The sequence below is a fragment of the Sminthopsis crassicaudata genome, chromosome 3 (assembly GCF_048593235.1).
Source record: "Sminthopsis crassicaudata isolate SCR6 chromosome 3, ASM4859323v1, whole genome shotgun sequence".
Classification (NCBI taxonomy): domain Eukaryota; kingdom Metazoa; phylum Chordata; class Mammalia; order Dasyuromorphia; family Dasyuridae; genus Sminthopsis; species Sminthopsis crassicaudata.
In genome coordinates this window covers 484,696,950-484,711,487 of record NC_133619.1, presented here as the reverse complement: position 1 = coordinate 484,711,487, position 14,538 = coordinate 484,696,950, and the positions used below count along the sequence as shown (strand labels likewise).

The window sequence follows — 14,538 nt, the reverse complement described above, 5'->3', positions numbered from 1 at the left end:
CTCTATCCACTGCTCCACCTAGCTGCCCCAATCCAAAAGCCCTTAGTGAAGCCCTTAATTTTCTATCCCATTTTACCTTCTTTTACTTTTGCTTCACAAATTTGCATGTCATTCTTTTTTTTTAAAATTTTTTATTATATATATATTTTTTATAATATTATCCCTTGTATTCATTTTTCCAAATTACCCCCCCTCCCTCTATTCCCTCCCTCCGATGACAGGCAATCCCATACATTTTACATATGTTACAATATAGTCTAGGTACAATACATGTGTGTGAATATCATTTTCTTGTTGCACAATAAACATTAGAATCCGAAGGTACATGCAACCTGGGCAGACAGATATTAGTGCTAACAATTTACATTCACTTCCCAGTGTTTCTTCTCTGGGTGTAGCTACCTCTGTCCATCATTGATCAACTGGAAGTGAGTTGGATCTTCTTTATGTTGAAGATTTCCACTTCCATCAGAATACATCCTCATACAGTATTGTTGTTGAAGTGTACAGTGATCTTCTGGTTCTGCTCATTTCACTCAGCATCAGTTGATTTAAGTCTCTCCAGGCCTCTCTGTATTCCTCCTGCTGGTCATTTCTTACAGAGCAATAATATTCCATAACCTTCATATACCACAATTTACCTAACCATTCTTCAACTGATGGACATCCATTCATCTTCCAGTTTCTAAGCTACAACAAAAAGAGCTGCCACAAACATTTTGGCACATATATGTCTCTTTCCGCTCTTTAGTATTTCTTTGGGATATAATCCCAGTAGTAGCGCTGCTGGGTCAAAGGGTATGCACAGTTTGATAACTTTTTGGGCATAATTCCAGATTGCTCTCCAGAATGGCTGGATTCTTTCGCAACTCCACCAGCAATGTATTAGTGTCCCAATTTCCCCACATCCCCTCCAACATTCGTCATTATTTGTTCCTGTCATCTTAGCCAATCTGACAGGTGTGTAGTGGTATCTCAGAGTGGTCTTAATTTGCATTTCTCTGATCAGTAGTGATTTGGAACACTCTTTCATGTGAGTGGATATAGTTTCAATTTCTTCCTCTGAGAATTGTCTGTTCATATCCTTTGACCATTTATCAATTGGAGAATGGTTCGGTTTCTTATAAACTGTGGTCAGTTCTCTATATATTTTGGAAATGAGACCTTTGTCAAAACCTTTGTTTTTAAAAATATTTTCCCAATTTGTTACTTCCCTTCTGATCTTGTTTGCATTAGTATTATTTGTACAGAAACTTTTTAGTTTGATGTAATCAAAATCTTCTATTTTGTGATCAATAATGATCTCTAGTTCTCCTCTGGTCATAAATTCCTTCCTCCTCCACAAGTCTGAGAGGTAGATTATCCTCTGTTCCTCTAATCTATTTATGATCTCCCTCTTTATGCCTAAATCATGGACCCATTTTGATCTTATCTTGGTATATGGTGTTACGTGTGGATCCATATCTAATTTCTGCCATACTAATTTCCAGTTTTCCCAACAGTTTTTTCCGAATAATGAATTTTTATCCCTAATGTTGGAATCTTTGGGTTTGTCAAAGATTAGGTTGCTATATATGTATCCTTTTTTGTCCTTTGTATCTAATCAGTTCCACTGATCTACCGGTCTATTTCTTAGCCAATACCAGATGGTTTTGGTGACTGCTGCTATATAATATAGCTTTAAATCAGGTACACTTAGACCACCTTCCTCTGAGTTTTTTTTCATTAGATCCCTTGCAATTCTTGACCTTTTATTCTTCCATATGAATTTTGTTGTTATTTTTTCTAGGTCATTGAAATAGTTTCTTGGGAGTCTGATTGGTATAGCACTAAATAAATAGATTAGTTTGGGGAGTATTGTCATCTTTATTATATTCACTCGGCCTATCCAAGAGCACTGAATGTCTTTCCAATTATTTAAATCTGATTTTATTTTTGTGGCAAGTGTTTTGTAATTTTTCTCATATAATTCCTGACTTTTCTTTGGTAGATGGATTCCCAAATATTTTATACTCTCAACATTTGTTTGGAATGGAATTTCTCTTTGTATCTCTTGCTGTTGCATTTTGTTAGTGATATATAAAAATGCCGAGGATTTATGTGGATTTATTTTGTATCCTGCCACTTTGCTGAAATTTTGAATTATTTCTAGTAGCTTTTTAGCAGAGTCTTTGGGGTTCTCTAAGTATACCATCATGTCATCTGCAAAAAGTGATAGTTTAATTTCCTCATTTCCTACTCTAATTCCTTGAATCTCTTTCTCGGCTCTTATTGCCGAGGCTAGCATTTCTAGTACTATATTGAATAGTAATGGTGATAGTGGGCAACCTTGTTTCACTCCTGATCTTACTGGGAAAGGTTGCAGTTTATTTCTATTGCATATTATGCTTACTGACGGTCTTAAATATATGCTCCTGATTATTCTAAGGAACAGTCCATTTATTCCTGTACTCTCAAGAGTTTTTAGTAGGAATGGATGTTGGATTTTGTCAAATGCCTTTTCTGAATCTATTGAGATGATCATATGGTTCTTATTAATTTGATTATTAATATGGTCAATTATACTAATAATTTTCCTAATATTAAACCAGCCCTGCATTCCTGGAATAAATCCTACTTGATCATAGTGTATTATCCTGGAGATGATTTTCTGAAGTCTTTTTGCTAATATCTTATTTAAGATTTTAGCATCAATATTCATTAAGGAGATTGGTCTATAATTTTCTTTCTCAGTTTTCGATCTATCTGGTTTAGGTATCAGTACCATGTCTGTGTCATAAAAGGAGTTTGGTAGGACTCCTTCATCCCCTATTTTTTCAAATAATTTATATAACATTGGGGCTAATTGTTCTTTAAATGTTTGGTAGAATTCACATGTGAATCCATCTGGCCCTGGGGATTTTTTCCTGGGGAGTTGATTAATAGCTTGTTCTATTTCTTTTTCTGAAATGGGACTATTTAAGCAATTTATTTCCTCCTCTGTTAATCTAGGAAGCCTATATTTTTGGAGGAAGTCATCCATTTCACTTAAGTTATCAAATTTATTGGCATAAAGTTGGGCAAAGTAACTCCTTATTATTTCTCTAATTTCCTCTTCATTGGTGGAAAGATCCCCCTTTTCATTTGTAAGACTAACAATTTGATTTTCCTCTTTCTTTTTTTTAATCAAATTTACCAAAGGTTATCTATTTTATTGGCTTTTTCATAAAACCAACTCTTGGTTTTATTTATTAATTCAATAGTTTTTTTACTTTCAATTTTATTGATTTCTCCTTTTAATTTCTGTATTTCAAGTTTAATTTTTGGTTGGGGGTTTATAATTTGGTCTTTTTCTAGCCTTTTAAGTTGTAAGCCCAATTCGTTAATCTTCTCTTTCTCAATTTTCTTCAAATAAGCCTCTAAAGATATAAAATTTCCCCTTATTACTGCTTTAGCTGCATCCCAAAGATTTTGATATGATGTCTCATCATTATCATTATCTTGGGTGAAATTGTTAATTGTTTCTATAATTTGCTCTTTCACCCAGTCATTCTTCAAGATGAGATTATTCAGTTTCCAATTACTTTTTGGTCTATTTACCCCTAACTTTTTACTGAATGTAGCTTTTATTGCATTGTGATCTGAGAAGAAGGCATTTATTATTTCTGCCTTCCTACATTTAATTTTGAGATCTTTATGTCCTAATATATGGTCTATTTTTGTATAGGATCCATGAACTGCTGAGAAGAAAGTATATTCCTTTCTATTGCCATTCAGTTTTCTCCAAAGGTATATCATACCTAGTTTTTCTAATGTTCTATTTACTTTTTTAATTTCTTTCTTGTTGGTTTTGTGGTTTGATTTGTCTAAATCTGAGAGTGCAAGGTTGAGATCTCCCACTATTATAGTTTTACTGTCTATTTCTTCTTGCAGTTCTCTTAACTTTTCCTTTAGAAAGTTAGATGCTATACCACTTGGTGCATATATGTTTAGTATTGATATGGCTTCATTATTTATGCTACCTTTCAGCAGGATATAGTTTCCTTCCTTATCTTTTTTAACGAGATCAACTTCTGCTTTTGCTTGATCTGAGATAAGGATAGCTACCCCTGCTTTTTTGGCTTTACCTGAAGCATAATAGGCTCTGTTCCAACCTTTTACCTTTACTCTGTATGTATCTCCCTGCTTTAAGTGTGTTTCCTGTAGACAACATATTGTAGGGTTCTGCTTTTTGATCCAATCTGCTATCCGTCTCCGTTTGATGGGAGCGTTCATCCCATTTACATTTACAATTAAAATTACTAATTCTGTATTTCCTGCCATCGTATTATCCCCAGATTATGCTTTTTTCCCTTGACCCCCCTGATCCCCCTCCCCGATATTTAATTTACAGACCCCCCCTTGTGACGCGCAACCCTCCCTCTTTTTTTTTTTTTTTTAGGATCCCTCCCCCCTCCCTCCAAGTCCCTTCCCTTATTCTCCTTTTCCTTTTCCCTTTTCCTCTCCCCCCTTTTAATGAGGTGAGAGAAAATTCTCTGAAAAACAAATATGTTAATTATTTACTCTTTGAGCCTCTCCTGATGAGAATAAGATTCACAGAATGATTCTCCCCCTCACTAAGTTCCCTCAGATATGGTGTATTTTCTATGCCTCTTCCTGAGATGTAGTTTCCCTCTTTTTATCATTCCTTCCCCTTTTTCTGAAACGACCTCCTTCCCTTTACTACACCCCCCTTTTTTTCTTTTATATCAGTAAAATCAAATTATCCTTGAGTATTTTTTATATACCCACAACAGAGTTACAATTCTCAAGGGTTCTGTGTACCTTTTTCTGTTTCTCTTCAGTCTTGTGGATGTAGATCAAATTTTTTGTTTAAGTCTGGTTTTTTTCTTATAAACATATGGAATTCCTCTGTTTCATTGAATGACCATCTTCTTCCATGGAAAAAGATGCTAAACTTAGCTGGGTAGTTCCTTCTTGGTTGCAGTCCTTGATCTTTTGCCTTACGGAATATCAGATTCCAGGCCCTTCTAGCTTTTAATGTGGAGGCAGCCAGATCTTGGGTGACCCTTATTGTGGCACCTTGGTATTTAAATTGTTTTTTTTCTAGCTGCTTGCAGGATTTTCTCCTTTGTGTGGTAATTCTGCAGCTTAGCCACTATATTCCATGGTGTTCTTTTTTTAGGGTCTATTTCAGAAGGAGTTCAATGAATTCTTTCCACATCTACTTTCCCTTCTGTTTCTATTATCTCTGGACAGTTCTCTTTGATAATTTCCTGTAAAATAGAATCTAGGCTCTTTTTTTGGTCAGTTTTCTGGAAGTCCAATAATCCGCAGATTATCTCTCCTAGATCTATTTTCCAGGTCTATAGATTTTCCCAGTAAGTATTTGACGTTGTTCTCCAGCTTCTCATTTTTTTTGTTTTGTTTGACTGATTCTTGGGTTCTCTGTGAATCATTCATTTCTATTTGTTCCATCCTGACTTTTAAGGAGTTATTTTCTTCTTTCACAGTTTTTAGTTCTTTTTGTAAATACCCAATTTCGTTTTTAAGTGAATTATTTTGCTCTATTGAATTTTTTTCCATTTCCCTAATTTTTTTTTTTGAAAATTATTTTCTTTTTCCAATTCAGAAATTCTATTTTCTTGAGACTTTTTTATCTTTTCCAATTCAGAAATCCTACTTTCCTGTGTTTTTTTAACCTTTTCTAATTCACAAATTTTGTTTCTCTGCATCTCCTGTGAATTCTTTATTTTTTCCAACTCCAATTTCAGGACGTTGTTATTCTCTATCATAGCTTCCCTTTCATTTCCCCATTTTTCTTCAATCTCCCTTAATTTTTTAAGAGTTTCTTCTAGGAGAGAGTTATGTGACGGGGGGCAGGAATCGTTCCCCTTTAGGTTGTTATCTGCTGTCTCTCTGCTGTTAACTTCCTCGGGGTTGGATACCCGCTCTTTCTCTGTGTAGAAGGAATCTATGGTTTTTCTTGGCTTTTTGCTCATACTTAAAAAAATCTTTTGGGGTCTGTCCCTGGGGTAGGAAATTATTAATTTACTTCTTTACCAGCTTCCTCCCAGACCGGATGGATGCAGCAGCCCCTGCGCCTGAGCTAAGATAGAGCTCTGGGAGAGAGTTCCCCACCCCTTCCCTGGAAGTGCCTCAGAGGTGATTAGCACTGCTGTGCTCAAGGGCGTTGAGTAGTAAATACAGCACAAAGCCCAGCCTATGTGTCCGGGTGGGGAGTGGATGTCTGCAGCAGGTGACATGAAAAGCCCCTGTGCTCAAACTGGAAGTGTCTGCCAGAAACCGCGGTCCCTAGTTCAAAGGTTCCGCTTCTCTGGGACTTCCTGGAGCTGAGTTCCACTCCCTCCAGCTAAGCTAGGCAGTGTGTGTTGCCTTGGGCCATATCCACCCACTTGTCAATCTCTTAACTATTCTCAGGTGGTAGCTGAGGCCACACCCCCTGGTGCTGAGATCTGCTGAGTCACCTCCAGGATCGGGGAAAATCTAATCTGAGTTTTTAAAGTATTTTGGCTTTCTCTTCTGAACTGCTAAATAATTAGCAGAGAAGAGCTAACAGCCTGTGCCAGATTCCTTTACCTCAGTGGCTTCTCTGATCCCAGAGCCCCTCCCAGCGCAATGGGTGCAGTATGCAAGCACCCAGCCGTCTGTGCTGGCCTCTCTTCTTCCTCCCCTGGGGACTGACCTTGTCTGTTGAAACTCCAGATTCTCTTCAGCTGGTAAGTCGTGCTTCCAGTCCTTGTGGTATCTATCAGTCCTGAGCTAATTCTGAGACTTAATTTATCTAATTGGTTGTGAGGGAGTGAGGACGTTCATAGAGTCGTGTGTTTCTTCTCCGCCATCTTGGCTCCGCCCCCATTTGCATGTCATTCTTGAGCAGAGGCCACACTAATGTTCTCTGTATTGTTTCAATTTTAATATATGTGCTATTTAAGCAAGCACCTTCTTTTACTTTCCTACTTCATCTGTGGTCCTCATCCTGAAAAAGTAGCCATTTTACATAAGAATTCAACAATGAGAAAGATAATTACAAGGCAGAATGTGGGCACACAATGACTGGTTTCTGCCATAGATATCTAATAAATTTTTAATGAATTAATTAATACAAAAATAGAGATTTAAAATTGAACTAATGTATTGACTACAATATCTGTGTATGTGTCCTGTCAAATCTAATGGCTTTTTGTTCAATCTTCATCCACCACGGTTTCTCTTTAATTCTTAATACTATTGATCATAGTCTTCTTGATATTCTCTATTTTCTTGTTTTTTTGTTTTTGTTTTGTGTGACTGCTTTCTCCTGGTCCTCCTACATGTCTAATCTTGCTTTCACTGTTTACTTTGATGGATTTTCATCCATGTCACACCCCCTAACCTTGGAACTTGCTCAAGGTTCCTATCTAGGTCCTCTTTTCTTTTCATTCTATTTTACTCAGTTGTCTTATCAGTACTCCTGGATTTAATTTTTCTATATATGCAAATATATTTTTATTCAAGTTTTTTTATTTTTCAAAATATATGCATGGACTATTCTTTAACATTAGCCCTTGCAAAGCCCTCTCTTTCCTCACACCTTACCCTAGATAGCAAATATCCAATATATGTTAAACATGGTAGAAATATATGTTAAATCCAACATATCATGCAAATTATTTTTAAATATACTTATGAACCCTAATTGCTCTCCTGATCTACAGTCTCACACCTCCAAATATAGACATCTGTAATAGATATAAGAAACTGCATGTCCCATAAATATTTTACACTCAAAGTATCCAAAAAATTTTCTTTTGTCCCAAACAATCACTATTTCCTAACTTCCCTAACTTTTTTAAATTTTTGGTAAAATCATTCCTCTAATCACTCAGGCCAGAAATCTAAATGTCATCAATGAATGACCATTCTCTATATCCAATGTCAAGTCTCATAATTTCCATCTTTGTAACATTTCTAACATATTTCTCCTTCGCTCCTTCAACACTGCCACCACTCTAAGTAAGCCAGTTCTACTTCACATTTGGACTATTGCAATAACCTGCTAGTAGGTTTCCTTCCATCAACTCTCTCCTTAATCTACTCCATCTTAAACTCAACTGTCAAACTAATCTTTGTAAAAATAAAAAGTTAACCATATTACCTCTCCCTTCTCCATAAATTCCAGTGCCTCTTTATTTCTTCCAAAATAAAATACAAAACTCTTGTTTAGATTGTAATGTCCCTTATAACCAGCCTACTTTCTAACTTCCCACTCTTCTCACACATTGCCACACACCCTATCCTCTCTCTAACTGGGAGATTTTGTGACAACTTTCTTGCTGTTCTTTGCAAAAGATACTCTATATCACAATTCTAGATACTTTCACTGATCCCCACGATGGGAATTCTCTCTTTAATTATCTCTTCCTTCAAATTTCAGTAAAGTCCCACTTTATGAAAGAAAAATTTGCTTCAGAGAAAACCCTCAGTTTATCATGTATATATCTTGTACAAAGAGATGTGTAAAACTGAGAGAAGCCACCCCGAAACATTCATAGGGATTATTTGTGTTTTACCTGTGTCAGAGCATTCAGCGCTCACATTGATCTGTTCAGTCATAGTTGGACATACTGTACCTTGGCAGTGATATAGTGATGCAATGTTGGTCCTCTTTGAGAATTAAGGAGAACAATTTTGTTTATACATAGTAACTAAACATTTATCAAAGTACCTACCAAATGTCAAGCACCATGCTAAATATTGGAGATACAAAAAGAGGCAAAAGATAGTTCCTGCTCTCAAAAAGTTTCAATATAATGGGAAAGGTAGCATCTAAACAAATATGTACAAATAAACAGCCTACAGGAAAATCAGGTATAATAAACAGAGAGAAAGCATTAGAATTAAGAGAGTTTGGAAATCATTCCTGTATAAGATTTTAATTAAGAATTGAAACTATTGAAGACTATAAACAGAGATGGGGAAGGTAAAGAGGAAAATAAATAAAAATGCTCACAGAAATAGACTATCTTCTTTGCAAAACATCAAGAAGACTAAAGACATTGGATTGGAAAGTAAGTTGTAAGAGACTTGGAAAATTATAAGGGGACTAGGTTATAAAGGACTTTGAATATGAAACTAAGAATTTTAAGAGAACTATTTGAGTTTATTAAGTAGAGTGGGTGGCAAAGTTGGACCTCCACTTTGGGAAAACTATTTCAGAGGATGGATAGGAAAAAGAGAGACTTGAGGAAAGCAGACACACCATTTGGCCATTGCAGCAGTATATATGTGAGATGATAGTGATCTGCACCAGAGTAGTAACAAGAGAGAGTGGAGATATTCTTGAGATGTTACGAAGTTAGCTCAATAGCACTTTGTCACATCAAATACAGGAGAAAAGAAATAATGCAGTCACAAAAGACTTCTAGGTTGTAAACCTGAAACACTGAGCAGATGGTGTCCCATCTAATAGTAGGGAAAATATTGATATGTTAAACAGAGAATTTAGAAGTAAAGATAAGAAGTTTCAATTTGGACATGTTGACTTTAAGATAGGACATCAGTTTGTGATGTCTGATAGTTAAAGTTATAAAATTAGAGAGCAGCAAAAAAGTTAGGATAGGATAAGCAGATGTGAGAATTATCAGCATAAAAGCATTAACTAAATTCATGAGAACAGATGAGATCAAGTGAGGTAGCATAGGAGGAGATGAAAATGACCAAGACAGAGGCCTATTAGTAACCTACTATTACAAATCAAAAAATGCAAAGAGGAGAATGACGATTGATAAAGGGTCATACAACTAAAAGACCAATGATTCCTTGGGAAAGAGCAGTTTATATATATATATATATATATATATATATATATATATATATATATATATATATATATATATATATATATATGTTTGGATGGATAGATTAATAGATAAAAGGATAACTTATTTCAGGGAAACCTACAAGTTAAATGCATAGATGAATGGATAATTTGTTTTAGGGAAAGATACATGTCAAAATCCCCACATATCATTGGTCTAGGGAACTGATAAGGAAATTCTCTTTATCAAGGGTGATCAGCAAAAGCTCTACAACACTGAGAGAAGTTTGATGATATGCTGAGCCATCCAATGATTATATATTAGACTTACAATTTGAATTCAGATCTCCTTGACCTTGAGAATAGCTTTTTTTTTTGGGGGGGGAGGCAGAGCCAAGATGGCAGAGAAGATACACATGGATTTCTAAGTTCCCTTCTACCCTCAATACCAACTAGTTAAATCAGCCTCAAAAATAACACTGGTGTGATTAAAAACCACAAGGATTAGAAGCACAACATACCGGTCAAAGAGAATCTGGAATTTTGACAGAAAAGGTCTGTTCCAAGGGGAGGAAAAAAAAGACCGGCACAGACAGGGTTGGACTAGGGAGAAGTCTGGGATCAGAGAAGCTACTGAGATAAAGGAATCTGGCATAGGTTGATAGCTCTACTCTGCTTGTAAAACAGCAGATCAGAAGAGAAATCAAAGCCACTTTCAAATAAAAAGCCAGAAAATATAACTATCCCAAACTGGAAGTGACCCAACACTGATCTCAGCATGGCTGTGCAGGGGCTGCCTTCTGCTGTCCAGGGCTTTTCCTTGGGGCAGTTAAGAACCTGAACAGCGGGGGACACAGCCTGGGGCAGCCGCTGATCCATATAATGTGGGCCTCAGCCTGAGGCAGTGGAATTCTCCAAGTAGGGAAACTCCCTCAGAAAAGGAACTACCACAGCAGTGGAACCTCTTCAACATAGACTGTGCTTCCCGGGCAGAGACTTCCAGTTTGAGTTCAGGGGCTTTTTGAGGGTCAGTTGTTAATATCCATGGCCCCAAGGGAGGCTTTCACTGGGGTTTGTGACACTTTTACTGTTCAGCCTCTAGCCTCAGGGCATTTGCTAGGCCACACAGCGGGGGTCCTCCATTGGGCACTCCTCGAAATGCAGCTATGCTAACCACCTCTGAGACATTTCCTCAGGGGGGAGGGGAACTCTCTCCCAGAGCTCTCTCATAGCCCAGTCACAATTTTGCTCCTTTCCATCCTGTCTGGGAGGAAGCTGGTAAATTTTCTACTTAAAGGGCAGACCCCCACAGAGTTTTAACAATGAGTAAGAAATTGAAGAGAATGATTGACACCTATACAGAGAAAGAACGGGTATCCAACCCCGAGGAGGCTAACAGCAGTCTCCATATAATACCCTAAATGGGAATTATACCTGCCCCCCATCACATAACTCTCTCCTAGAAGAGACTATTAAAAAGTTAAGAGAGTTTGAAGGAAAATGGGGAAAGGAAAAGGAAGTTATGATAGAGAATACCAATGCCCTGAAATTTGAGTTGGAAAAAAATAAAGAATTCACAGGAGGTGTAGGGAAACAAAGTTTGTGAATTAGAAAAAATTTGAAAAATCACAGGAAAGTAGGATTTATGAATTGGAAAAGATAAAAAATTCTCAAGAAAGTAGGATTTGTGAATTGGAAAAAGAAAATAACCCCCCCCAAAAAAATAAAAATAGTGAAATGGAAAAAAAATTCAATAGAGCAAAATTATTCATTTAAAAACTCAATTGGACATATACAAAAAGAACTAAAAAATGTGAATGAAGAAAATAACTCGTTAAAAATCAGACTGAATAAATAGAAATGAATGATTTGTTGGGAAACCAAGAATCAATCAGACAAAAAAAAATATGAAAGGCTGGAGAATAACGTCAAATATTCACTGGGAAAATCTATAGACCTGGAAAATAGATCTAGGAAAGATAATCTGAGGATCATTGGACTTCCCGAAAATTATGATGAAAAAAGAGCTTAGATTATATTTTACAAGAAATCATCAAAGAGAAATGTTGAGAAACAGAAGGGAAAATAGGCATTGAAAGAATTCATCAAATGCCTTTTGAAAAAGATGCTAAAAAAAAGAACTCCATGGAATATTGTGGCTAAGCTGCAGAACTACCAGACTAAGGAAGGAATATTGCAAGCAGCTAGGAAAAAACAATTCAAACATCAAGGTGCCACAATAAGAGTCACTCCGGATCTGGAGCTTCCACATTAAAAGATTGAAGGGCCTGGAACCAGATATTTGGAAAGGCAAGAGAACTTGGAATGCAACCAAGAATAAACTACCCAGCTAAGTTTAGCATCTTTTTCCATGGAAGAAGATGGTCATTCAATGAAACAGAGGAATTCTATATGTTTCTAAGAAAAAAACCAGACTTAAACAAAAAATGTGATCTACATCTACAAGACTCAAGAGAAACAGAAAAAGATAAAAAGAACTCTTGATAAATGTATTTCTGTTGTGGATATACAGAAAGTCCACAGGGAAAATATAGTTTTACTGATATAACATAAAAAAGGAAAGTAGTAAAGGGAAGGAGATAGTATCAGAAAATGGGAAAGGAGAGATAAAAAGAGGGAAACTACATCCCAGGAAGAGGCAAAGAAAATTTACCACATCTGAGGGAATTTAGAGAGGGGGAGAAACATTGTGTGAATCTTACTCTCATCAGAGTAGGCTCAAAGAGTAAATGATTGACATATTTGTTTTTCAGAGAATTCTCTCTCACCTCATTAAAAGGGTGGAGAGGAAAAGAGGAATAAGGGAAGGGTACAAGAAAGGGGAAGGGACTTAAAAGGAAGGGGAGGTATACTAAAAAGGGAGGGCTGGACATCACAAGTGGGGTCCATAAGTTCAATACTGTGGAAGGGGTTCAGGTGGGACAAGAGGAAAAAACATAATCGTGGGATAATATAATGGCAGGAAATACAGAATTAGTAATTTTAACTGTAAATGTGAATGGAATGAATTCTCCCATTAAATGGAGGCAGATAGCAGACTGGATCAAAACTCAGAAGCCTACAATATTTTGTTCACAGGAAACACATTTAAAGCAGGGAGATACATGCAGAGTAAAGGTAAAAGGCTGGAACAGAATCTATTATGCTTCAGGTGAAGCCAAAATAGCAAGGGTAGCCATCCTTAGATCAAGCAAAAGCAGAAATTGATTTAAGTAAAAGAGATAAGGAAACAAACAAACAAACAAACAAACAAACAAAAAAACAACTATATCCTGCTAAAAGGTAGCATAGACAATGAATGAAGTCATACCAATACTAAACATATATACACCAAGTAGTATAGCATCTAACTTCCTAAAGGAGAAGTTAAGAGAGTTGCAAGAAGAAATAGATGGCAAAACTATAATAGTGGGAGATCTCAACATTGCACTCTCAGAATTAGATAGATCATACCACAAAACAAATAAGAAAGAAATTAAAGATGTAAATAGAACATTAGAAAAACTAGGTATGATAGATCTTTGGAGAAAACTGAATGGTGATAGAAAGGAGTATACTTTCTTCTTAGCAGTTCATGGAACCTATACAAAAATTGACCATATATCGGGACATAAAGATCTCAAAAATCAATGCAGGAAGGAAGAAATAGTAAATTCTTTCTTCTCAGATCACAATGCAATAAAAACTAAATTCAACAACAAGTTGGGGTAAATAGATCAAAAAGTAATTGGAAACTATATAATCTCATCTTAAAGAATGATTGGGTGAAACAGCAAATTATAGAAACAATTGATAATTTCACCCAAGATAATAACAACAATGAGACATCATACCAAAATTTGTGGGATGTAGCTCAAGAGGTAATAAGGGGAAATTTTATATCTTTAGAGGATTACTTGAATAAAACATAGAAAGAGAAGATCAATGAATTGGGCCTGTAACTCAAAAAGCTAGAGAAAGAGCAAATTAAACCCCCCCAACCAAAAACTAAACTTGAACTTCTAAAATTAAAAGGAAAAATCAATAATATTGAAAGTAAAAAAAAAATTATTGAATTAATAAATAAAACTAAGATTTGGCTTTATGAAAAAGCCAATAAAATAGATAAACCTTTGGAAAATCTCATCAGAAAAAGGAAAAAGGAAAATCAAATGGTTAGTCTTAAAAATGAAAAGGGGAATCTTTCCACCAATAAAGAGGAAATTAGAGCAATAATAAGGACTTACTTTGCCCAACTTTATGCCAATGAATTTGATAACTTAAGTGAAATGGATGACTATCTCCAAAAATATAGGCTTCCTAGACTAACAGAGGAGGAGGTACAGGAAAAGAAATAGAACAAGCTATTAATCAACGTCCCAGGAAAAAATCCCCAGCTCCAGATGGATTTACATGTGAATTCTACCAAATATTTAAAAAACAATTAGCCCCAATGTCATATAAATTATTTGAAAAAATAGGGGATGAAGGAGTCCTACCAAACTCCTTTTATAACACAGACATGGTACTGATACCTAAACCAGATAGATTGAAAACTGAGAAAGAAAACCATAGACCAATCTCCTTAATGAATATTGATGCTAAAATCTTAAATAAGATATTGGCAAAAAAGACTTCAGAAAATCATTCCAAGGATAATACACTAGGATCAAGTAAGATTTATACCAGGAATGCAGGGCTGGTTTAATATTAGGAAAACTATTAGTATAATTGACCAT

General features: G+C 35.8%; 1 pseudogene; it reads right to left on the bottom strand.

Moving 5' to 3' along the window:
* Positions 1-6,857: 6,857 nt before the first annotated feature.
* LOC141565191 (U6 spliceosomal RNA) lies at positions 6,858-6,942 on the bottom strand (annotated as a pseudogene).
* Positions 6,943-14,538: the final 7,596 nt, after the last annotated feature.